This window comes from Melospiza georgiana, chromosome 23, assembly GCF_028018845.1.
Source record: "Melospiza georgiana isolate bMelGeo1 chromosome 23, bMelGeo1.pri, whole genome shotgun sequence".
Taxonomy (NCBI): Eukaryota; Metazoa; Chordata; class Aves; order Passeriformes; family Passerellidae; genus Melospiza; species Melospiza georgiana.
Window position 1 is genome coordinate 7,297,868 of NC_080452.1, and position 23,784 is coordinate 7,321,651.

At 53.0% G+C, this 23,784-nt stretch overlaps 1 protein-coding gene across 1 annotated transcript in view; it reads right to left on the reverse strand.

The window, feature by feature from the left end:
* CDK18 (cyclin dependent kinase 18) overlaps nucleotides 1-19,887 on the reverse strand; it is a 41,825-nt gene extending 21,938 nt beyond the window's left edge. Inside the window, exon 1 of the mRNA XM_058039611.1 lies at nucleotides 19,486-19,887. The gene's annotated coding sequence lies outside the window, so the exon portion shown is untranslated. The remainder of the gene's footprint in view (nucleotides 1-19,485) is intronic.
* Between the last annotated feature and the right edge of the window lie 3,897 nt (nucleotides 19,888-23,784).

Genomic DNA, 23,784 nt, shown 5'->3' on the forward strand with positions numbered 1-23,784 from the left:
GCCTCCTCAGGTTTATCAGCACCACCTTGGGTTCTTAACGCTGCTCTCGGTCCCCAACCCAATCTGAAGAGCTCAATCACCCCTTGGTACCAAACAGACCCCAAAAACTTCTCAGGGATGATTTTTTTCCCCACAAGGAGCAGCTCAGCCCCTTTCCCCTGGGTGTCCCCACTCCAGCTCTCCCCTGGACATCCCCAGAGCCTCCTCAGGTTTATCAGCACCACCCTGGGCTCTAACACTGCTCTCAACCCTTGGTACCAGACCCCAAAACTTCTCAGGGATGATTTTCCCAACAAGGAACGTCTCTTTCCTGCACATCCCATGTCTGGAGCAGCTCGGCCCCTTCCTCCTGGGTGTCTCCTCTTCCTCCTGGGTGTCCCCACTCCTGCTCTCCCCTGGTTGTCCCCAGACCCCCCCAGCCCCCTCCCAGCCTTATCAGCACGGCCCCGGAGTGATCGCATCGTTCCAGCCTGATCTCACACCGCATCCGCGTCGCCAGGACAACAACGGCACCGCCCAGCCCGCATGTGAAAGCTTTAAAGGATGATCCCTCGGCGATGCAAACACTCGGCTGGGCGCCTGCCGGGCTCTGCGGTGAGGCACGGCACCCTGCAGCGGGTGAATGCCCTGAAAATGCCGGGAATTCGCTGAAAATGCCGGGAATTCGCTGAAAATGCCGGCGATTCCCTGCCTCCCTCGCTGAGCATGAAGGCTCGGCCGTGCCTGGATTCGGGGGATTTGCCGGGGGTGGGAAGGGAGGCGGGAGGGTTGGAGACACCCCCATTCCAGTTTCGGGGTTTCAGCCATTGGGATGTTTTCCCAGCGCTGCTGGAACGTGCTCGGACACAGTGAGGATGCTCTGGGTTCCAAAGGAGGTTCAGGAGATCCAGAAGTGAATCCAGCTCCTGGTCCTGCACTGGGGACAAAATCCCAGCCTGGCAGGGGCTGGAATGGGATAATCGGGACATCAAGCAGGGGTTTGGGATCTTGGGAAGGCGCTTGCCAAAGCAATTCCTGCTTTGATCACTCCCCACCAAGCAGATCCATAACCTCCTTTGATGCTTTGGTCAGGATCAAATCTGGGCCAGAAACAGGAAAAACACTCAGGGGAAAGAGGATCTCCTTTGATCCTTTGGTCAGGATCGAATCTGGGCAAGGAAAGATGCAGGGAACAGGAAAAACACTCGGGTGAATGATGAAGATGAGGAGAAGTGGTGTCTGCATCCATAACCTCCTTTGATCTTTTGGTCAGGACCAAATCTGGGCCAGGAACAGGAAAAACACTCAGGTGAAAGAGGATCTCCTTTGGTCAGGATCAAATCTGGGTTGGGAAAGATGCAGGGAACAGGAAAAATGTTCGGATAAAGGAGGAAAATGAGGAGAAGTGGTGTCTCCACCTATAACCTCATTTGATCTTTTGGTCAGGACCAAATCTGGGCCAGGAAAGATGCAAGGAACAGGAAAAACACTCGGGTGAATGATGAAGATGAGGAGAAGTGGTGTCTCCATCCATAAACTCTTTTGATCTTTGGTCAGGACCAAATCTGGGTGAGGAAAGATGCAGGGAACAGGAAAAATGTTCGGGTAAAGGAGGAAAATGAGAAGTGGTGTCTCCATCCATAAACTCCTTCGATCCTTTGGTCAGGATCAAACTTGGGCCAGGAGGAACAGGAAAAACATCCAGGTGAATGAGGATCTCCTTTGATCCTTTGGTCAGGATCAAATCTGGGCCAGGAAAGATGCAGGGAACAGGAAAAACACTCAGGTGAAAGATGAAGATGAGGAGAAGTGGTGTCTCCATCCATAACCTTCTTTGATCTTTGGTCAGGATCAAATCTGGGCCAGGAACAGGAAAAACACTCAGGTGAAAGAGGATCTCCTTTGATCCTTTGGTCAGGATCAAATCTGGGTTGGGAAAGATGCAGGGAACAGGAAAAATGTTCGGGTAAAGGAGGAAAATGAGGAGAAGTGGTGTCTCCACCCATAACCTCATTTGATCTTTTGGTCAGGACCAAATCTGGGTGAGGAAAGATGCAGGGAACAGGAAAAACACTCAGGTAAATGATGAAGATGAGGAGAAGTGGTGTCTCCACCCATAACCTCCTTCGATCCTTTGGTCAGGATCAAACCTGGGCCAGGAGGAACAGGAAAAACACTCAGGTAAATGATGAAGATGAGAAGTGGTGTCTCCATCCATAAACTCTTTTGATCTTTGGTCAGGACCAAATCTGGGCCAGGAAAGATGCAGGGAACAGGAAAAACACTCAGGTGAATGAGGATCTCCTTTGATCCTTTGGTCAGGACCAAAACTGGGTGAGGAAAGATGCAAGGAACAGGTAAAACACTCGAGTGAATGATGAAGATGAGAAGAAGTGCTGTATTCATCCTCTTTCCCCTCCCCAAAAAGCTGCGGATGGTTTACAGGGAATCAGCTCCTCCCTGCCACAAAACTGCTCCACGAATTCCTGCAGGAATGCCAGCAGCTCTAAATATAAACCTGGGAGAGGAGAGGAGCTGAGAGAGGGGTAAAAATAGCCCCGGGCTGGCTGCAGCCTCTCCTGCCACGCCCGAGCCTCTCCCTGCTCTGGTCTCGAACCCTCGGGTTCATTTTTCCAGCTACACCTGGAGCTGCTTGGAGTTCACGTTAAAGATGGGATTTATGGGATCCCAAAGCTGGGATTTATGGGATTGTGCTTGTCCTCAGTCCTCAGCTCCTTCCCTGACAGGAATTCTCCTTCCCTGACAGGAATTCGCCCTGTCTCATACGGATACAGGATCCCAAATTGGGGATTTATGGGATTGTCCTTGTCCTCAGCGCTTGGCTCCTCATCAAGAGGAATTCTCCTTTCCTGACAGGAATTCACCCTGTCCCATATGGATACAGGATCCCAAAGTTGGGATTTATGGGACCCAAAAGCTGGGATTTATGGGATTGTGAGCTGCGATTTATGGGATTTACGGGATTGTCCTTGTTCTCAGCCCTTGGCTCCTTCCCTGACAGGAATTCTCCTTCCCCAACAGTAATTTTGCCCTATCCCATACAGATACAGGATCCCAAAACTGGGATTTATGGGATTGTGAGTTGGGATTTATGGGATTGTGCTTGTCCTCAGCCCTCAGCTCCTTCCCCAACAGGAATTCGTCCTGTCTCATATGGATACAGGATCCCAAAACTGGGATTTATGGGATTATGAGCTGGGATTTATGGGATTGTGAACTGGGATTTATGGGATTGTGCTTGTCCTCAGCCCTTGGCTCCTTCCCTGACAGGAATTCACCCTGTCCCATATGGGATCCATACAGGATCCCAAAGCTGGGATTTGCTGCAAGGAAAGCACCCACAGCCTTGGTGCCAGATGGAATTTAGGGTCGGGCCAGGCAATGTGGGGTTCCAGGGGGAATTTAGGGTCCAGCCAGGCAATGTGGGGTTCCAGGGGGAATTTAGGGTCCAGCCAGGCAATGTGGGGTGCCCCACAACCCCCCAAGGGGTTCCAGGAGCTTCACCCACCCTCCAGCCACATTCCTTGTGGGATAAAAAAAAACCCTTTTCACAGCTGCTCTCCCCAGCATGGATTTCAAGGGAAGAACCCCTAACAACCGCCTCTCGTTTTGTTTAATTTTGTTTTAATTTTGTTTAATTTTATTGGGGTTTTTCCCCCCTCCTCAGTGTGCTAAAGCATTTATTGACTTTCCGAGGGAAAGTGACACTTGTTAAGCACAGCCATGACATCGCTTTGGGTTTTACAGCCTGGCAGGATCCCTGGATGCTGCCGGGGATGCAGAGCGAGCCGGATAATTAACAGCAGGCAGCAACATGACACGAGGGGAAGGAGCAGCTTCACACAGCAACGAGGAATTTAGGCATAAAAAATGAAATCACCCTGCCTGGAAGCCGACCAAAAACCAGGATTAAAGCCAGCAGGGCGAGTGATCTGCGTTTACTGGAACTGGGGTGGAGGGTAAATACCCGGCTGGAACACTTCAAAGGGCCCCAAAGGTGAATCCCAGCAGGAAAACTCCTCACGAGGAGTTAAAGATCCTTTAAATGCAGCTGCTGCCCTCAAGGCTGTGTTCGGAAATCACCTCTGAGCTGTTCTGCATGGGAATGGATTTCTCCTGAGTGAGAAATGACAAATTCCCTGAATTTACAGGTTCCCTGCTCTGGAATTCCTGAGCCAGGTATTTTAGGCATCACCGGGGTGTGGAGCTGTCCCCTCCCTCCTCCAGCAAAGCTTGGCAGCACTAATTATTGCCTCTCAAAAATTATCAGTTTTCTGTATTTTTCCTTACCACTTTACCAGATTTCTGCCCCCATTTCCCAGCTGAAAGAGAGGGAGGCTCGGAGGGAAAAGTTGCTTGTTTTAAACCGGTTTTTTTTGTTTATTTATTTATTTTTTAATCCCCGGAGAGATTACCAGTGGTGTTTACAAGGCAAACTGAAAAGCCCTATTCAGCACTCCTGGCTATGAGGCGGCATCGATTCACTCCTGCAAGGCTCAGAGAAATGGGGAATTCTGCTCCTCCTCGTGGAGCTTTTATTGGCTCAGCAAACACGGCAATCCTGCAACGCCGTGTGTGGCTGCAGGGCCCAACCGACCCTGCTGGAATCCACAGAATTCACAGAATCATTGGGTTGGGAGAGACCTTGAAGATCAATGAGTCCAACCCAGCCCCAACACCTCAACCCTGGCGCCCAGTGCCACATCCAGGCTTTGTTAAACACCCCCAGGGATGGGGACTGCACCACTTCCTCAGTCCCTGGGAATTCCCAAAATTCACAGAATTCCCTGAATTCACAGAATTCCCTGAATTCACAGACTCACCGGGTTGGAAAAGACCTTGAAGATCAATGAGTCCAACCCAGCCCCTGGCACCCAGTGCCACATCCAGGCTTTGTTAAACACCCCCAGGGATGGGGACTGCACCACCTCCCCAGTCCCTGGAATCCCCAAAATTCACAGAATTCCCTGAATTCACAGACTCACTGGGTTGGGAGAGATCTTCAAGATGATTTAATACAACCCAGTCCCAAGACCTCAACTCACCCCTGGCACCCAGTGCCACATCCAGGCTTTGTTAAACACACCCAGGGATGGGGACTCCACCACCTCGCCAGTCCCTGGGAATCCCCAAAATTCACAGAATTCCCTGAATTCACAGAATCACAGAATCACTGGGTTGGGAGAGATCTTCAAGATGATTTAATACAACCCAGCCCCAAGACCTCAACTCACCCCTGGCACCCAGTGCCACATCCAGGCTTTGTTAAACACACCCAGGGATGGGGACTGCACCACTTCCTCAGTCCCTGGGAATCCCCAAAATTCACAGAATTCCCTGAATTCCCTGAATTCACAGACTCACTGGGTTGGAAGAGACCTTGAAGATCAATGAGTCCAACCCAGCCCCAACACCTCAACCCTGGCGCCCAGTGCCACATCCAGGCTTTGTTAAATGCCCCCAGGGATGGGGACTGCACCACCTCTGCAGTCCCTGGAATTCCCAAAATTCACATAATTCCCTGAATACACAGACTCACTGGGTTGGGAGAGACCTTCAAGGTGATTTAATACAACCCAGTCCCAAGACCTCAACTCACCCCTGGCGCCCAGTGCCACATCCAGGCTTTGTTAAACACCCCCAGGGATGGGGACTCCACCACCTCCCTGGGCAGAACATTCCAGAACTTCGTCACCCTTTCTGTAAAAAACTTTTTCCTGCTATCCAACCTGCAGCATTCACATTCTTTGAAATAATCCCTTTCCCCGGGGATTTTTCTCCTGGGAAGATGAGAAGCCTCAGGGAAAAAAGGAAAACAATTCTTATCTCGTTTGCTTGGGCTCCCTTGGAATGCCACAGGGATAAATGAGGAATGATGGCAAGGCATCCTCCCCCCTCCCTGTCAGCTGGTTTGAATTCCCTCGGGAGGTGAGACCTTGGGGAATGTGAGACCCTGGGCTCACAGCGTTCCTATCCCCACCCTGCAGAATTCCAACTGGGAATTGTTGAATTCCTGTTGGGAATTGTTAAATTCCAGTTGTTAAATTGTTGGGAATTCCTTGTTAAGAGACAAAGCCACGTTCTGAGAGGCAGAAGAACACAGGGATAGCCTGGGAAAGGTGGACCCATGGAAAACTTCCTGCCAGGTCATTATGGACTCATGGAAGCACAGAATGGAGTGGGTTGGGAGAGATCTTAGAGCTCACGCCATTGCCATGAGCTGGGATCTCAGAGCATCAGCAGGGAGCTTGAGACTCGTCCCATTCCCACCAGCAGGGATCTTAGAGCTGATCCTATTCACGTGAGAAGGGATCTTAGAGCTCATCCCATTCCCATCAGCAGGGATCTTGAGACTCATCCCATTTTCCATGGGCAGGGGTCTTGAGGCTCATCCCATTTCCATACACAGGGGTCTTGAGGTTCATCCCATTTCCATGAGAAGGGACCTCACAGCTCATCCCATTCCCATAAACAGGGATCTTAGAGCTCATCCCATTTTCACAAGCAGGGATCTTAGAGCTCATCCCATCTCCATGACCAGGGATCTTAGAGCTCATCTCATTTCCAAGAGCAGGGATCTTGAGGCTCATCCCATTCCCATGAACAGGGATCTTAGAGCCCATCTCATTCCCACAGGCAGGGATCTTAGAGCCCATCCCACTTCTATCAGCAGGAGTCTTGGGGCTCATCCCATCTCCATGAGCAGGGACCTTAGAGATCATCCCATTCCCTCAGCAGGGAATCTTGGAGCCCATCCCATTCCCATAAACAGGGATCTTAGAGCTCATCCCATTCCCATAAACAGGGATCTTAGGGCTCATCCCAATTCCATCAGCAGGGACCTTAGAGTTCATCCCATTCCCATGGGAAGGGGTCTTGAGACTCATGCCATTCCCATAAACAGGGATCTTGGAGCTCATCCCATTCCTACAAACAGGGATCTTGAGGCTCATCCCATTTCCATGAGCAGGGACCTTAGAGTTCATCCCATTCCCATGGGAAGGGGTCTTGAGGCTCATCCCAATTCCATCATCAGGGGTCTTGAGACTCATCCCATTTCCACAAGCAGGGACCTTAGAGCTCATCCCATTCCTACAAACAGGGATCTTGAGGCTCATCCCATGTCCATGAGCAGGGACCTTAGAGCTCATCCCATTTCCACAAGCAGGGACCTTAGAGCCCATCCCATTTCCACAAGCAGGGATCTTGAGACTCATCCCATTCCCATAAACAGGGATCTTAGAGCCCATCCCCTTCCCACGAGCAGGGACATCTCCAGGTTGCTCCAAGCTGCCCTTGGCCACTCCCAGGGCTGGGATTCCAACCTGTGCTGGCTGCAGGGATGGGAGGCAAGGGCAGCCTCCCATCCAAGGCTGGATGCACATTCCCACCCGGGTTTGGAGCCGAAAACGAGCCCAGTAACGGGAGCACACAAAGGACCTTTTGTTCTGGGCTATTTTGCCTTTCTCTGTGCCCTCAGCTCTCCCTCGGCTCCTGGTGAGCTCAGGGCGGCTCTGAGCGAGGCATCCCAGTGCCAGGCATTATTCCAGCAGCTCAGAACACTGGGCACTTATTCCCTAACCTGGGACAAGTGGCCAGAGCTCAGCTGCAGCAACAATGGGGCCACTGCTGGCCAGTTGGGCCACCCCAGCGCTGGGGCAGCTCAGGGCTGGCATTGTCCCCACCCTGCTGGGGTCGTGCCAGCGCTTCCCTGGTACGTGCAGCATCCCCAGGGTGGGGGCAGCCTGGATTCTGAGGGTTCTGAGTGTTCTGAGGATTCTGAGGATTCTGAGGGTTCTGAGCATTCTGAGGATTCTGAGGGTTCTGAGGATTCTGAGGATTCTGAGGGTTCTGAGGGTTCTGAGGGTTCCGAGGGTTCTGAGGATCCTGAGCATTCTGAGGATTCTGAGGGTTCTGAGGATTCTGAGGATCCTGAGGATTCTGAGCATTCTGAGGATCCTGAGGATCCTAAGCATCCCTGCACTCAGGATCAGCAGGTGCCCTGCACTGCTCGTTCACTCCAGAAAGGCTGGAAGTGGGAACTGTCAGGAAGAACTGAGCAGGAATTTCTCCCTTTTAAACAATTCTGAGGATTCTGAGGATCCCTGCGCTGCTGGTTTGCTCCAGAAAGGCTGGAAGTGGGAAATGTCAGGAAAAACTGAGCAGGAATTTCTCCCTTTTACACAATTTTGAGGATTCTGAGGATTCCTGCACTCAGGGAGTCACAGCCGCTGGGTCAGCAGGTGCCCTGCACTGCTGGAAGTGGGAAAGGTTTTTCACTCTCTACTGAACAGGAATTTTCCTCCCATGCCCCAAGGCCTCTTCCTGGTCCAGGAGAATGAGGCTGAAATGAAGTTTGGGTGCAAAACGAGGATATTTGGGAAAGGAATCCCTTGAGCTGCAGGGTGGGTTTGACCCGGGGGGTGACACAGCTCGGCAGGGACAGCTGAGCACAGGAATCCCAGCCCGGCTCCCCTTTCCAAAAAGATATTTAAAGCACCAGGAATGACATCCTGGACACCCGATAGCCCCGTGGAATTTGAGAAATGCAGCCACCTCTGGCACACGGGAAAGGAGGGGCACAAAGAGCAGCACAGAAACAGGATCCTTGGGAGAAACCTTTCCAGAGGGATCCTGGCCTCAAAGGCTCCGGACAGGATTAAAATTTCCCAGGAAAAAAAAAAAAAAAACAAAAAAACAAAACAAAACCACAAAACAGTTGGAATCTAAACAAACCCCAGGTTTCTGTGGAGGAGCAGCAGCACCAAGAGCACTCAGAGCAATGAAGAGCTCAGCTCTTTGCCATGGGTTTTTGAGGGGACTGGAAATGTTTTGTCTTGACAAAAGGACTTGGAAAAAAACCCTGAAATCTCTGCCTGTTTTGCTCCACAGCCTGGAGACACCTGGATTTCCACACCCTAAGGAAGAGCTGGAGAGCCTTCAGTGGGATTAGTGCTCCATCCTCTCCCAGAAGGATCCCACTGCTCCCGAACCAGCCCCAAACCTGGGGCAGATCTTCCTGCAGAGCAAGAATGGAATGAGAGGAGAAGGTGCTGCTGAAAATAAACTGAAATCGCTGCCTGTTTTCTTCCACAGCCTGGAGACACCTGGATTTCCACATCCTAAGGAAGAGCTGGAAATCCTTCAGTGGGATTAATGTTCCATCCTCTCCCAGCAGATCCCAGCTCCTCAGAGCTGCCACTGCTCCTGAACCAGCCCCAAACCTGGGACAGATTTGATGGAATGGGATGGAGTGAAAGGGGAAAGCGCTGCTGAAAAAACCTGAAATCTCTGCCTGCTTTGCTCCACAGCCTGGAGACACCTGGATTTCCACGACCCAAGGAAGACCTGGAGATCCTTCAGTGGGATTAAAGCTCCCTCCTCTCCCTGAAGGATCCCAGCTCCTCGGAGCTCCTGAACCATCCCAAAACCACCCTGGGACAGATTTTCCTGCAGAGCAGGGATGGAATAAGAGGGGAAGTTGCTCCTGCCTTCCTGTCCCTGCTCCAGTCGCTCCCAGTCCCAGCCATGGCCGGGGCTTCCCCCAGGACAAAGCTCTGGAGCAGCAGTGCCACAGTTTGGCATTAAAGGCACAAAAACCCTCTGGGCTGGAGGGTTGGAAATCTGATTTATTTAAAGCCCTGTGAGGATCACGTGGCTGGGAGGGAGGGAGGGAGCAAACCCTGACTGCACTAAGCTGGGATTAAACCTTAAACCAGCCCTGCACCCATCCTTGGAGGGCCCTGTGGGTATGGGGGAATAGCCAATATTTCCCCATGGGATGGGGAGGAAAAGCAGCCACAGGGAGGGGAGTGAGGAGGAGCCAATATTTGAGGGATCAGAGGGTTTCCAAGCACAGCAGGAGCTGTGATCAGTATTATTTTTATTTAAATAAATATAGAAATATGATTATTTTTGGATCCCTCTCGCCTAGAAAGGGAAATCCTGCAAAACCTTTCATCCTGACCCTTCCTGATGATCTCAGAGCCCCAGATGGGTGAGATGTGGGATCTGTGGGGTCTGTGGGATCTGTGAGATCCTCCTGGCCTGGCTCTGCTTCCCAGCTGAGGGAAGGGATCATCCCAGTCCTTGCTTTTCCCCTAAAAAATTAAACTTTTCCATGAAAAACCTTCAGGGAGAGTTATGGAAAAGTTTAAATTTTTAGGGGATAATTCAGATAATTTTAATAAGGAGCTAACATAAAATCCAGTTTTATGTTTGCTCCTTATTAAAATTATCTCCAACTTCACTTCCAAGTTAAGAAAAAGGCAACAGAACAGAGAAATCCCACGTGCAATAAACAGATTATTCCTGCCTCAGTGCAAGCCCTGATCCCTTTTCTGGGGAGGAAACATTTCAGGCCTGTCTGGGAACCCGGGTGAGCACGGAGTGTTTGGATAAACCTTGCTCCTTGTTAAACTGTAAATGCCATCTGTGCCACCCAGCCAAGGCCAGCCCCATGTCCTCAAAGCTGTGGTGTCACTTGTAGACAAAACAAATACGTTGGTGGGGCTGAAAAGCATGAATTTTCCTTTCAATATTAATATATCTTAATAAAATCAATTAAAAACGTTTTAATATTAAATAATTTTAATATTATTCAATAATATATTTAATATAATTTATTTAATAATAATTTAATGTTTTATTTTTAAGATTTTTTCACTTCAATCTCAGTTTCTCTCTGCTATAAAAGCCTTGCTGGGGGAGGGAGCCCCAGTGTCCTTGACAAGCCAGGCTGGTTCCTGCACAAGCCTTGGAGAGATAACAGAGCCCAGAGCGAGATAACAGAGGGAAAGAGAGGGATCTCCCCCAGGAAAAGTCATGGCCGGGCCCCCAGGCCTTGGACACTGCAGCCTGGCTGCATAAAAGAGGATCAGAAGAGGAAAATAATGGAAATAAATTCAAATATTGTGCTTTCCTCCCTACTCCAAACCAAAACATGGAGAAATTTCCGTGTGGTTTTCACAGGGAAATAACAAAAATAAAATCAAATATGGTGCTTTTCCCCCCACTTCAAGTCAAAACATAGAGGAATTTCCATGTGGTTTTCACAGCAGTGAGGAAAATCCACACTAAAAAAAAGGATGACACCAAGCAGGGCCTTGGGCACTGTCAGGGAGAGGCCTTGGACACTGCAGCCTTCTGTGTATTAAAGAGGAATCAGAAGCAGAAAATAATGAAAAAAAATTCAAATATTGTGCTTTTCTCCTCACTCCAAATGAAAACATGGAGGAATTTCTGTGTGGTTTTCACAGGAGTGAGGAAAATCCACACTAAAAAAAAAGGATGACACTGAGCAGGGCATTGGGCAGTGTCAGGGAGAGGCCTTGAACACTGCAGCCTTCTGTGCATAAAACAGGCATCAGAAACGTAAAAATAATGAAAATAAATTCATATATTGTGCTTTTCCTCTGCCTCCAAATGAAAACATGGAGGAATTTATTTTTGTTTTTCACAGGAGTGAGGAAAATCCACGCTAAAAAAAGAGATGACAACGAGCAGGGCCTTGGGCACTGTCAGGGAGAGAGGCCTTGGCAACTGCAGCCACCAGAAGCAGAAAATAAATTCGAATATTGTGCTTTTCTCCTCACTCCAAATCAAAACATAGAAGAGTTTGCATGTGGTTTTCACAGGAGTGGAAGAAAATCCACACTAAAAAAGGGATGACACCAAGCAGGGAGAGAGACCTTGGACATTACAGCCTGCTGTGCATAAAAGAGGCATCAGAAGCAGAAAATAATGAAAATAAATTAATATATTGTGCTTTTCCTCTGCCTCTAAATAAAAACATGGAGGAATTTCTGTGTGGTTTTCACAGGAGTGGAGGAAAATCCACACTAAAAAGGGATGACACTGAGCAGGGCCTTGGGCACTGTCAGGGAGAGAGGCCTTGGCAACTGCAGCCACCAGAAGCAGAAAATAATGAAAATAAATTCAAATATTGTGCTTTCCCCCTCACTCCAAATCAAAACAGAGGAATTTCCATGTGATTTTCACAGGAGTGGAAGAAAATCCACATTAAAAAAGGGATGACACTGGGCAGGGCTGTTCCAAGTGCATCCAATCCTCCTCTCCTGCCTCCCAGCTGATAAGGAAACGCTGGAGATAAGGCAGGATTAGAAACCTGAGGTTTCAATAGAGGAGGGATTTTGGCCCAGGCCCTCTCAGCAGGGCCTCCCAGTGCTCCCAGTTGTGATTTGGTTCAGCACTGGTGTGGCTGCCTGTGCCTGCTGCAGGCTGGGCCTGCCATGCTATGATAGCGCAATTAGTGGCACAATTAATCGTTAATCAGGGGGGATTGGGAGGGATTAAGTTCTTAAACAGCACACGTGCTGCTAATGGTGATTTATAAAAATGCTCCTTCCCCCTCGGATGCTCTGCTGTGTTTGCCTGGAATTAAAATGCCCCAATTGAGCCTTTTCTGGGCACTTTTCTGAGGAAATGGCTCTGCCCATCCCTGTGTGGGGGATCCAGAAGATCCCAGCCAGGCTCTGCAGGGACAGGGCACCCACGGGAGTGAGGGGACAGCATGGGACAGTGACAGCACAGAGATGGGATAACAATGGGACAGTGATGGAGCAGTGATGGGACAGAGATGGGAGAGCATGGGACAGTGACAGGACAGTGAGGGGACAGTGATGGGACAATGATGGAGCAGTGATGGGATAACAATGGGACAGTGATGGGACAGAGATGGGATAACAATGATGGGGAAGTGATGGGACAGTGAGGGGACAGTGAGGGACACCATGGGACAATATGGGATAGAGATGGGGCAATGATGGGATAACAACAGGATAATGATGGGAGAGTGATGGGACAGCAATGGGGCAATGATGGGACAGAGACGGGAAATTATGGGACAGAGATGGGATAAGGATGGGACGGGGATGAGAAAGAGATGGGACAGCAATGAAACAGTGATGGGACAAAGATGGGACAGAGATGGGATAACAATGGAATAATAATAAGACAGAGATGGGATAAGGATGGGACAGCAATGGGAGAATGATGGGACAGTGGTGGGACAGCAATGGGACAGAGATGGGACAATGATGGGACAATGATGGGACAACTCCTGCTGCTCCTGCTGTCCCCAGGGCCTCTGGGAGCCACTGCTGAGCAGAGGATGTGGCAGGCAGGGTGTGGGCTGGTGTTGGGCTGATTTGTTCAGTTCCGTTTGTCACAGAAACTCTCTTTGCATTTTAATTTGGATCAGACACAAACCAAACCCGCCAGTTCTGCCTCCTCCTCCTCAGAGTCTCCAGGCACACCAAGATCATTTCCTTCGTTCTGTTGTTTATGGATCTACTGGATCAGGGCAGGATCCTCAGTTCCTGACATCTCCTGAAGATCCCTCTGCATCTACATTTCGTCCAGCACAGCCTTGGCCATAAACCACCAACCTAAAAGGTTTTCCACCCAATAATTCCAGTCATAGATGGCATTAATCCAAGCTCCAGGTGATGTTCCATGCTGGAATGCAGGAAAAAAAAACCCCCAAAGTGCTGAATTTATATTTCTGTGCGTGTTCCCAAGTGCAGATTCGAGGCTCCTGCTCACAAACCTTGTCAGATTTAGCAACTAAAAAAAGCCAAGGCTCTGAGAGTGGGAAGTGCTGGGAGCAACAGGAGAGAGAGGGAAAAGCTGGGGGGTGTTTTGAGGATAAATCCCCCCAGGATCAGGAATCCCAACCTCGGAGTGACCAGCACATTAATGCTGCCTGAATAATTAAATAGAAAAATAAACCATTAAAATCAAAATGGAGAAAGAGCAGAAATAAAAGGAACGCTGGGAATGTTTTCCCGCTTCCCAAAAAAGGCACATTTTGATTTCTTTGGGGGTTTTGGTGTTTATGGTCGGCTTCAGCAGCCTCTCCTTTTAAATGGAGCGATTCAAGGCAAAATCAGCACAAAAAAAACTGCTCAAAGCCAGTGCCCAGCCCCACTCCAGCTGGGAAAATTTGGGTTGTTTTAAAGGAAATGGCTGAGGATTTCAGGGATTGGGGAAAAAAGAGAGGGAGAGGGTTCATGGAGAGGGTTCAATAATAAAAACACTGAAAAGGTGCCCAAAAGATGAATTAAATTGATAAACCCCAGAGCACAGCGAGCCAGGAGCTGTTTGATTCAGACCAAGACATCCTGAGGAGATTTTCAGGTCTCAGGTTTGAGATCCAGAGCTGCCAGTGATGGGATTTTCCCAACCCCGGGAATAAAATCTGTGCCTCAGTTTCCCAGCTGATAAATGAAGATGACAAGGGCGGTGCAAGGGTGGAAGGTTTGGGTGTCACCAATAAAATAAATAAGGGAAAAACATCAAAAAGTTAAAAACTAACAAAATAATGAACAGAAAATGCCATTAATTGGGTTGTCCTCGTTAGCAGCATCCTTCCTAGTGCCCACAGGAGCTCTCCCTTCCCAGGCACTCAGGAAGGGGCAGTGATTCCAACCCCACTCTCTGCATTTTCCCCTCTCTCAGGTGACCCAGGTGTCGCAGCAGAGGTGACAGGGACCGAGCTCTGACAGCTCTGGATTGGGAATTCACCCCTCAATTTATGATTTTTGTTGTGGCAGTGCCTGCAGGCCCCAGGGATGGAGGGGTCACGGTGACAAACAAGGAATTGTCCCCTGCTTTGAACCCACACAGGGAGGGGAAAGGGAAGCAAACCCAGCTGAGATCCCTGAAATGTCCCATCTGAGCTGCTCCTGGACCCCAAAAAGCAGCAATCCCTGCAAACAGCAGCTCAAACACCCCCCTCTGAACACCTCCCAAGTTATTGCTGCCCCCAGCACCCCGGGGGTGGCAGCGATGGCAGAAAATGGGAACAAAAGCCACAACCAAAGGTGGAATTGCTGGTGCTGGCAGTGGGATTGAGTGCCTGGAGCATCCTCCTGCTCCCTGAGCTGCATCCCTGCATGTCCTGCCTCCACCTGGAGCATCCTCCTGCTCCCTGAGCTGCATCCCTACATGTCCTGCCTCCACCTGGAGCATCCTCCTGCTCCCTGAGCTGCCTTTTGTAGGTCCTGCCTAGACCTGGAGCATCCTCCCTTATCCTGAGCTGCATTCCTGCATGTCCTGCCTCCACCTGGAGCATCCTCCTGTTTCCTGAGCTGCATTCCTGCAGTTCTGCCTGGCCCTGGAGCATCCTCCTGCTCCCTGAGCTGCATCCCCACAGTCCTGCCTCCACCTGGAGCATCCTCCTGCTCCCTGAGCTGCATGCCTGCAGTCCTGCCTGGCCCTGGAGCATCCTCCTGCTCCCTGAGCTGCATTTTGTAGGTCCTGCCTAGACCTGGAGCATCCTCCTGCTCCCTGAGCTGCATCCCTGCATGTCCTGCCTCCACCTGGAGCATCCTCCTGCTTCCTGAGCTGCATGCCTGCAGTCCTGCCTGGCCCTGGAGCATCCTCCTGCTCCCTGAGCTGCATCCCTGCATGTCCTGCCTCCACCTGGAGCATCCTCCTGCTCCCTGAGCTGCATCCCCACACCCCTGGAGCTGCACTCTGCACCCAGAGCTCCTGCTCAGGTGTGGGAAGGAACGCCCAGATTCCCAGCAGGGATCAGGAATTGATGTGGGCAACTCCCAGTGGGGAACGAGGCTGGGAAAATCCTGCGCTGGCTCAGAGCTCATCCCTAAAAGAGCAGGGAGAGGCAGGAGGAAAGGGAAAGCTCTGAGGCTGGGGCTGGAAGGAGCTGTGTGCAGGGAGGGAGGTGAAGGACGAGCAGACAGATGAGAGGTGGCAGCAGTGGCAGCAGCACAGATGAACCCCAGCCCTCTGCCAGGGCTTCCCGTGCTGCTGCCTGCCTCCAAAGCCATCCCCCAGCAGTTTCCAGTTTCCCTTCCAGCCAGAGGAGAGATGGGAGCCAGAGATTGGGAGGCACTGAGCAAACAAGCAGCAGATGAGCAGCACTGGCTGCGGGCAGAACGCTGCTGCCTTGGAAAGGAGGCCGGGCTGGGAGATTGGGAGAGGGCAAAAGATGCTGGGGCTGATTACAGAGCACTCTGCAGAGTTAATTGTTCACCAGATTGGGATCTGGGCCACCTCCATCAACAGGCTGCTTCCTGCCGTCGGCTTTCCTGGACAAACAGAGGAGCCGGTGGATTCAGAGGGGAGCAAAGCCAGCAGGGCAAAGCTCTGCCTGCACAGGGTTCACTCCTGAACCCCACCAGAGCACTCTCATCGCTGCCCTGCCTGCACAAACCCAGCCCGGCTGAGCTCAGCCTTTGGGGTGTCAGCACATGGATTACACACGGCAGAACTCGCTCCAGCCTCGGGATCTGCTCTGAGCTCAGCCAAGCTCCCCTGTCCTGCTGCCTGCAGGAGCTGCCTCCATTTCCCTGAGGATGCAAGGAGAATCTGGGAGGCTCCTCCTGAGCCTAAGCCCTTTTGGAAACTCTTACTCCTCTTGGACATGACTGCAAACAAACAGATCCCAGCTCTTCTGGAGATTCTCAGCCCTCCTGGCCCAAACCTCAGCTCTGTGGAAGCCAGAGGAATGTCCCAGGGTTTACAGGCATTGACCAAACATTCATTTCTCCCCAAAAGGCCAGACCAAGGGGATGATGGTCTCAGTGAAAACTGCAACGTGGATATTTTAATTCACATGGTGAGCGGACATCCAGGGTTCTGCCTGGCCAGGTGGTGGGACAGGGAGAGCTGAAGGATTCTCATGGATTTGGGAGATCAAAACTCAGCTGAGCTCCCTGGAGCATCCTGAGCCATTTTGCCTCTGTGTTTTACCCTCTGTAAAATGCAGCTGCTCTCATCCAGTGCCAGCAAGGGAAGGCAAAAACTGTCCCCTGCAGCACCCTCTGCACCCCAGCCTGTCCCCAGGGCACAAGGGACACCCTCTGCACCCCAGCCTGTCCCCAGGGCACAATTAAAATTTTTCTTTAAAATTTTTCCTCCTGAGAAGCTGAGAGGCCTCAGGAACAAAATGTAAACAATGATTATCTGCTGCTGTGGAATGCAACAGGTGGATCTTTGATTGGTCCGTGCTGGTTGTTTCTAATTAAAGGCCAATCACAGCCCAGCTGTCTCGGACAGAGTCCGAGCTACAAACCTTTGTTATCATTCTTTGCTATTCTATTCTTAGCCAGCCTTCTAATGTAATCCTTTATTCTATTCTTTTAGTATAGTTTTAATATAATATATATCATAAATATATAAATATTTATATATCATAAATATATATTTATATACCATAAATATATAAGTATTTATATATCATAAATATATATATCATAAAATAATAAATCAAGCCTTCTGAAACATGGAGTCAGATCCTCGTCTCTTCCCTCAGCCTGAGACCCCTGTGAACAGCGTCACAGCTGTCCCCTGCAGCACCCCCTGCACCCCAGCCCGTCCCCAGGGGACAAGGGACACTGGCAAGGAATGCACACCAGAGGCAGCAGCTCAAGATTTAAAGCAGCTCGTTTGGAAGGCAATAAAAAGCAGCCAGCTGCACTTGAGCCACCTGTAGCCAGCAATGTGTGACACCATCCCTCCCCTCTGTCACCCTGTCACCAGCACGGCCTCTCTGAAGGGCCCATTCAGGGCCCCACAAAGAGCTGCCTCAGTGAAAGGCAGATGGAGATGAGGATCCAGCGCTTCCCATCCCTGCCAGCATCCCAGGGCTCTGCAGAGCTCGGGGAGCAAAGCCCTGGGAACAAAGCCAGGTCAGGAGCTGCCAGATGGGGGGACTCGGACGTGGGGACACGGCGGTGACGTGGCCAAGGCCAGGCAGAATCCCTGGCAAGGCCATGGACACAGGGAGATCTCCAGAGCCCTGATTAGCTGTAATTTTTTCTCTCTTTCTCTCCATCCCAGCAGGATGAGAGAGGAGGAACTCCCAGGATTTCTGGCGAGGTTGTTCCACTACTCATTTATGAGCTGCTCCCATTTGGACGTGGTGCTGATATTTTCCAGCGTGAGTGAGAAAGCCTGGGAACCTGGGAACAAATCTGTGAGCCCTGCCTGGAGCACGGACACCAAAACTTGCTCGGAAATATTCTGGTGTCAGAGAAAGCCTGAAAATCAGCACACTCTGAGCTGGGTGCCTCTCACACTGAGGAAATTCCATGGATGGGGTGAGCTGGGTGCTCTCCTGTTCCTGCCTCTTCCTTCTGGGACTCTTGGACGTCCCCTCCCACCTTTTCCTAGCGAGGAGAGGATTCTCCACATCACAAATGCACTGAGATCTGTGTGTGTGCCCGCTGACGCCGTGTCCATGACCCAGGGGCCAGATTCCTGGAGGGAATCTCGTCAGGACCATGGGAACTGCTTTTCCCAACCTCTCCCCCGTCCTGTCACAGCCTGGTGAGGCTGGAGAGCAGGACTCTGCTTGCACTGACCACATCTCAGCCCCACGTGCTGGCACATCCCAGATCCACGCCCCAAACCTGCCCCACACCACCGAGGAGAAGGGAATTAATTAAAATTAATCCCAGCTCCTCGCAGGGCCCTGTTTGACGGCTCTTGTCCTTTCACAAACCTCCAACTTTCTGCCTGATGCTTGTTCAAAGCTTTTCCCCCTTCAGGCACCATCTCCGAGCCCGGCACACATCACATCTTGATGCACAGCACAAAACCCAGCGCCAGCAGCCCCAGGCCTGACCCTGATTCTCTCAGAGCTGATGCCACCATTGTGCCAACACGCTCAGCCCAGGTTGTTTTCACCGAGACACGAGGCTGTTAAAGCTCTTCATGCTGCCCTGGCACAGAGGGCAGCTCTCAAGGGGCTGTCTGGGGACATAGAGGGGGGCACATGATGGGACACAGCCCCGGGAACTGTCACAGCAACAGGAGAGGTGCAGCTGATGGTGACAGCCGCCCAAAACTGCAGCGCCAGGGGAATGCCGAGGGCTCCCTTCCCCCGGACTGACCCTGGGGGTCACTTCCACACTCAAAGGGTCCCCCCAGACCCCTCACGGCGCCCATCACAATCCATAACCTGGAACAGATTTAGGGCCGAACACGCGCAGGAATTCCCTCACCGGAGAGCACCAGGGTACAAATCCGAGCTGAGCCCTCCCTCTCCCTCTCCGTGCCTCCAACTCCAGCTCTCCCCTCCCCTCGGGACTTGGGACTCCTCTCCCAGGCCCACAGGCAGCGGTGGCCCCCGGAGGAGCAGCGTCCCCGGAGGGGCTGAGGGGCGAGCAGGGTCCCCGGAGGGGCTGGGGGGACGAGCAGGGTCCCCGGAGGGGCTGAGGGGCGAGCAGGGTCCCCACAGGGGCGAGCAAGGTCCCCGAAGGGGCTGGGGGGGCGGACAGGACCCCCAGAGGGTCTGGAGGGACTGGCATGGCTCCCGGAGGGGCTGAGGGGCGAGCAGGGTCCCTGGAGGGGCTGGAGAAGCGAGCAGGGCTCCCGGAGGATCTGGGGGGCCGAGCAGGGCTCCCGGAGGATCTGGGGGCCGAGCAGGGCTCTCGGAGGGGCTCGGGGGCGATCAGGGTCCCCGGCCCGCGGCGGGGTGATCGCGGCACTCACCGGGCGCCGAGCCGGTCGCTCTCCCTCCCTCCTGCCGTGTCCCTTCCTCCTTCCTGCGGGGCAGAGCAGGGGCGGTGCTGCGGGAGCCGCGGGGCCGCTCCGGGAACGGGGCCGGGCTGCGAGAGGAGCGGGGCCGGCAGCGGAGAGCGGCTGGAGCGGCACCGGCACCGGAGCGGGGCGGATGCCGGAGGCGGTACCGGAGCAGGAGAGGCTTGGAGCGGTCCGGGAGAGCTGGAGAGGTGCCGGTGCCGGAGCAGGAAAAGGGTTGGAGCGGTCCCGGTGCCGATGGAATGGGAGCGGTGCCGGGGGAACGGGAGCGGTGCCGGTGCTGGTACCGGGGGAATTGGAGCGGTGCCGGTGCCGGTATCGAGCAGGGAGAGTGGGAACGGTGCCGGTGCCGGTGCCGGAGCCGGAGCAGGAAAAGGGTTGGAGGGTCCCGGTGCCGGTGGAGGGGGAATTGGGAGCGGTGCCGGTAGCGGGGCCCGGGCAGTCGGAGCGCAGCCGGTGCCGGTACCGGGGTAGTCGGAGCAGTGCCGGTGCCGGTGCCAGGGGAATCGGAGCGGTGCCGGTGCCGGTAGCGGAGCCCGGGCAGTCGGAGAGGTGCCGGTACCGGGGAATTGGAGCGGTGCCGGTGGCGGTAGCGGAGCCCGGGCAGTCGGAGAGGTGCCGGTACCGGGGAATTGGAGCGGTGCCGGTGGCGGTAGCGGAGCCCGGGCAGTCGGAGAGGTGCCGGTACCGGGGAATTGGAGCGGTGCCGGTAGCGGAGCCCGGGCAGTCGGAGAGGTGCCGGTACCGGGGAATTGGAGCGGTGCCGGTGCCGGTAGCGGAGCCCGGGCAGTCGGAGAGGTGCCGGTACCGGGGAATTGGAGCGGTGCCGGTGCCGGTAGCGGAGCCCGGGCAGTCGGGGCGCGGTGCGGGAGCGCTGCCGGCGCTCGGTTCCGTGCGGCGCTGGCTCCTCCCCGCCGCAGCCCCGGGAGCAGGAGCCCGCTCGGCCCCGCCGGCCCGGGCAGGAGCCGCGCTCGGAGAGCACAAACACACAAACAGCGATCCCCGCCTCGCTCTCCGGTCCAGCTCCCTCCTGCGGCTCCTCCCGACACACCGGCACCGGCACCGTGCGCGTTTCAGCCTCTCCGGGTTGTGGATTTAGCGGCGGCTCCCCCACCCATTCCAGCTCCTTGTTGTCGTATATTTAGTCAAACATTCTGGGTTGACCAAAAATAGAGCAGCCGTGGAAATAAATCAGGCTGACTGGAGGTGCCAACATTGTCTGCCTGAGAGTAATTAATTTCTTATATCCTCGGCTATATTAATCCTCGCCTTGCCTGCACACGCCGCCCTGTCTGTCAGCAGAGTTGTTGTGATCAGTGCCGAAATCTGGGGGATGTGCAGGAGTGGGGAAGGGCAGGGGGAAACTGAGGCAGGGAAGCACAAAATCCATCTCCACAGAGTGTGGGGAGGGGGAACGCAGAGGGCACAGCAGGGCTGGTGGGGAGGATGGAAGGGGATGCAAATTCTGTGGGGGGAAATCCAACATTTAGGGTCTTCTTTCCAGACGTGGATATTCCACAAAAAAAAAAAATAAATAAATAAAAGGAAAAAAGAAAATGGTCCAGGAGACACAAATTCGGGCTTCCTCAGTTCTGCTGCTGCCAGAACTCCTTTTCCCCGTGTTCTTTCCGAATGTGGGAGTCTCGCTGGACTTGCTGACTCTCAATTCCTATCTCAGAAGCACCAGGCTGGCTGGAGACACCTCGGGGAGTGGGACAGTGCTTCCCAGATGGCGCAGCAGGAGCATCAAATCCGAGCCCCCGCGGAGGGAAGGGATGTTCTAGAAGGATCCATCTCCTCTGGTCACCTCAGCCTGTCCCAGGGCAGCACCCCTGAGGCACTCGAGGGGTGAGGCCTTCAGCAGCAGCTCTTCAGTGGGAGCAGGAGCTGAACCAGCCCCTCGAGGAGCGTGTGGGGGGCTCAGAACTGAGGCCCAGTGGCCCAGCAGGGACGTGGTGGCTTTGCAGCAGGGGTGCGATGCCATCCTGGGTGACACAGGGCGAGCAGCTCGTCTGTCACCTGTGTCTGATGGGCATTGGCATCCTGGGCTCTGCAGGGCTCGGGGAGGAGCAGCAAAGTGGGGACAGGGGGGGTGTGGGTGCAGGGTGTGATGCAGGGTGTGACATCCAGGATTATGTGTGACATGCAGGGTTGTGTGTGACACCCAGGGTTATGTGTGACATGCAGGGCTGTGTGTGACATCCAGGGCTGTGTGTGACATCCAGGTTGTGTGTGACATCCAGGATTATGTGTGACAACCAGGGCTGTGTGTGACACCCAGGGCTGTGTGTGACATGCAGGGCTCTGTGTGACACCCAGGGCTGTGTGTGACATTCAGGGCTGTGTGTGACACCCAGGGTTGTGTGTGACACCCAGGGTTATGTGTGACACCCAGGGCTCTGTGTGACACCCAGGGCTGTGTGTGACACCCAGGGTTATGTGTGACACCCAGGGTTATGTGTGACACCCAGGGCTCTGTGTGACATCCAGGACTGTGTGTAACACCCAGGGTTGTGTGTGACACCCAGGGTTGTGTGTGACATCCAGGCTGTGTGTGACACCCAGGGTTATGTGTGACATGCAGGGCTGTGTGTGACAACCAGGATTATGTGTGACATGCAGGATTGTGTGTGACACCCAGGGCTGTGTGTGACACGCAGGGCTGTGTGTGACATGCAGGGCTACATGTGACACCCGGGGTTATGTGTGACAACCAGGGTTGTGTGTGACATGCAGGGCTGTGTGTGACGTGCAGGGCTGTGTGTGACATCCATGGTTGTGTGTGACATCCAGGCTGTGTGTGACACCCAGGGCTGTGTGTGACAACCAGGGCTCTGTGTGACACCTAGGGCTGTGTGTGACACCCAGGGCTGTGTGTGACACCCAGGGCTGTGTGTGACACCCAGGGTTGTGTGTGACACCCAGGGCTACGTGTGACACCCAGGGCTGTGTGTGACACCCAGGGTTGTGTGTGACACCCAGGGCTCTGTGTGACACCCAGGGCTCTGTGTGACACCCAGTGTTATGTGTGACATGCAGGGCTGTGTGTGACATGCACAGTTATGGTGTGACACCCGGGGTTATGTGTGACACCCAGGGTTGTGTGTGACACCCAGGGTTATGTGTGACACCCAGGGCTCTGTGTGACACCCAGACTGGCTCCTGTGGCCGCTGCCCTCCTGTCACCCCTGGTCAATGAGTACCCGGTCATGTGTGTGCTCACTCATTGCCCTGTGAGTGCCCACCCCGCTCCCCTCCTCCTGCACAAATGCACTTTGGGGAGGTTTTCCCCACATCCCAGTCTCTGCCATGGCTCTGACTTCCACATTCACCATTTTCCTCCGTTTAGAGGGGAGGTGTCACCCTGGGGGAGATGTCTCAGGCACTTGTGGGTCATTCCCAGTCACTGCTGCCACCCCTCCCATGCCACAATTCCGGTGCCTTAAATCCAGTTTGAAACTGAAAGGAAAAGAGATTCTCAGGAAGGGAGATTGCCAGGAAAAAAGATTGCCAGGGAAAGAGATTCAGAGGAAAAGAGATTCACAGGAAAAGAGATTCCCAGGAAAAGAGATTCAGAGGAAAAGAGATTCTCAGGAAAGGAGATTGCCAGGAAAAGAGATTCTCAGGAAAAGAGATTCTCAGGAAAAGAGATTCCCAGGGAAAGTGATTCTCAGGAAAAGAGATTCTCAGGAAAAGAGATTCAGAGGAAAAGAGATTCTCAGGGAAAGAGATTCCCAGGAAAAGAGATTCAGAGGAAAAGAGATTCTCAGGAAAGGAGATTCCCAGGGAAAGAGATTCTCAGGAAAAGAGAGTCCCAGGAAAAGAGATTCTCAGGAAAAGAGAGTCCCAGGAAAAGAGATTTGCAGGAAAAGAGATTCCCAGGGAAAGAGATTCAGAGGAAAAGAGATTCCCAGGGAAAGAGATTCTCAGGAGAAGAGATTCTCAGGAGAAGAGATTCTCAGGAAAGACTCCAGCAAATGAAGCTGAAGGCCCCAGACTGGAAGTGCAGAGCGAGCCCCGTGCAAAGGGCAGGAATGTGACACAATGAGGGGACAGAGCCACGGGCTCGGTGCTTGTGCCACAGCAGCTGCCCGGTGGTGCAGAACATTCCTCACAAACACAAACTGCAGCCCTGGGCATGCAGAACATCCTCACAAACACAAACTCCAGCCCTGGGCATGCCGGGGATTGCTGGGAGAGCCCCAGAGGAGGATGAGCAGAGGGAGAGCGCCCGGCTGGGATTGCGGCGGG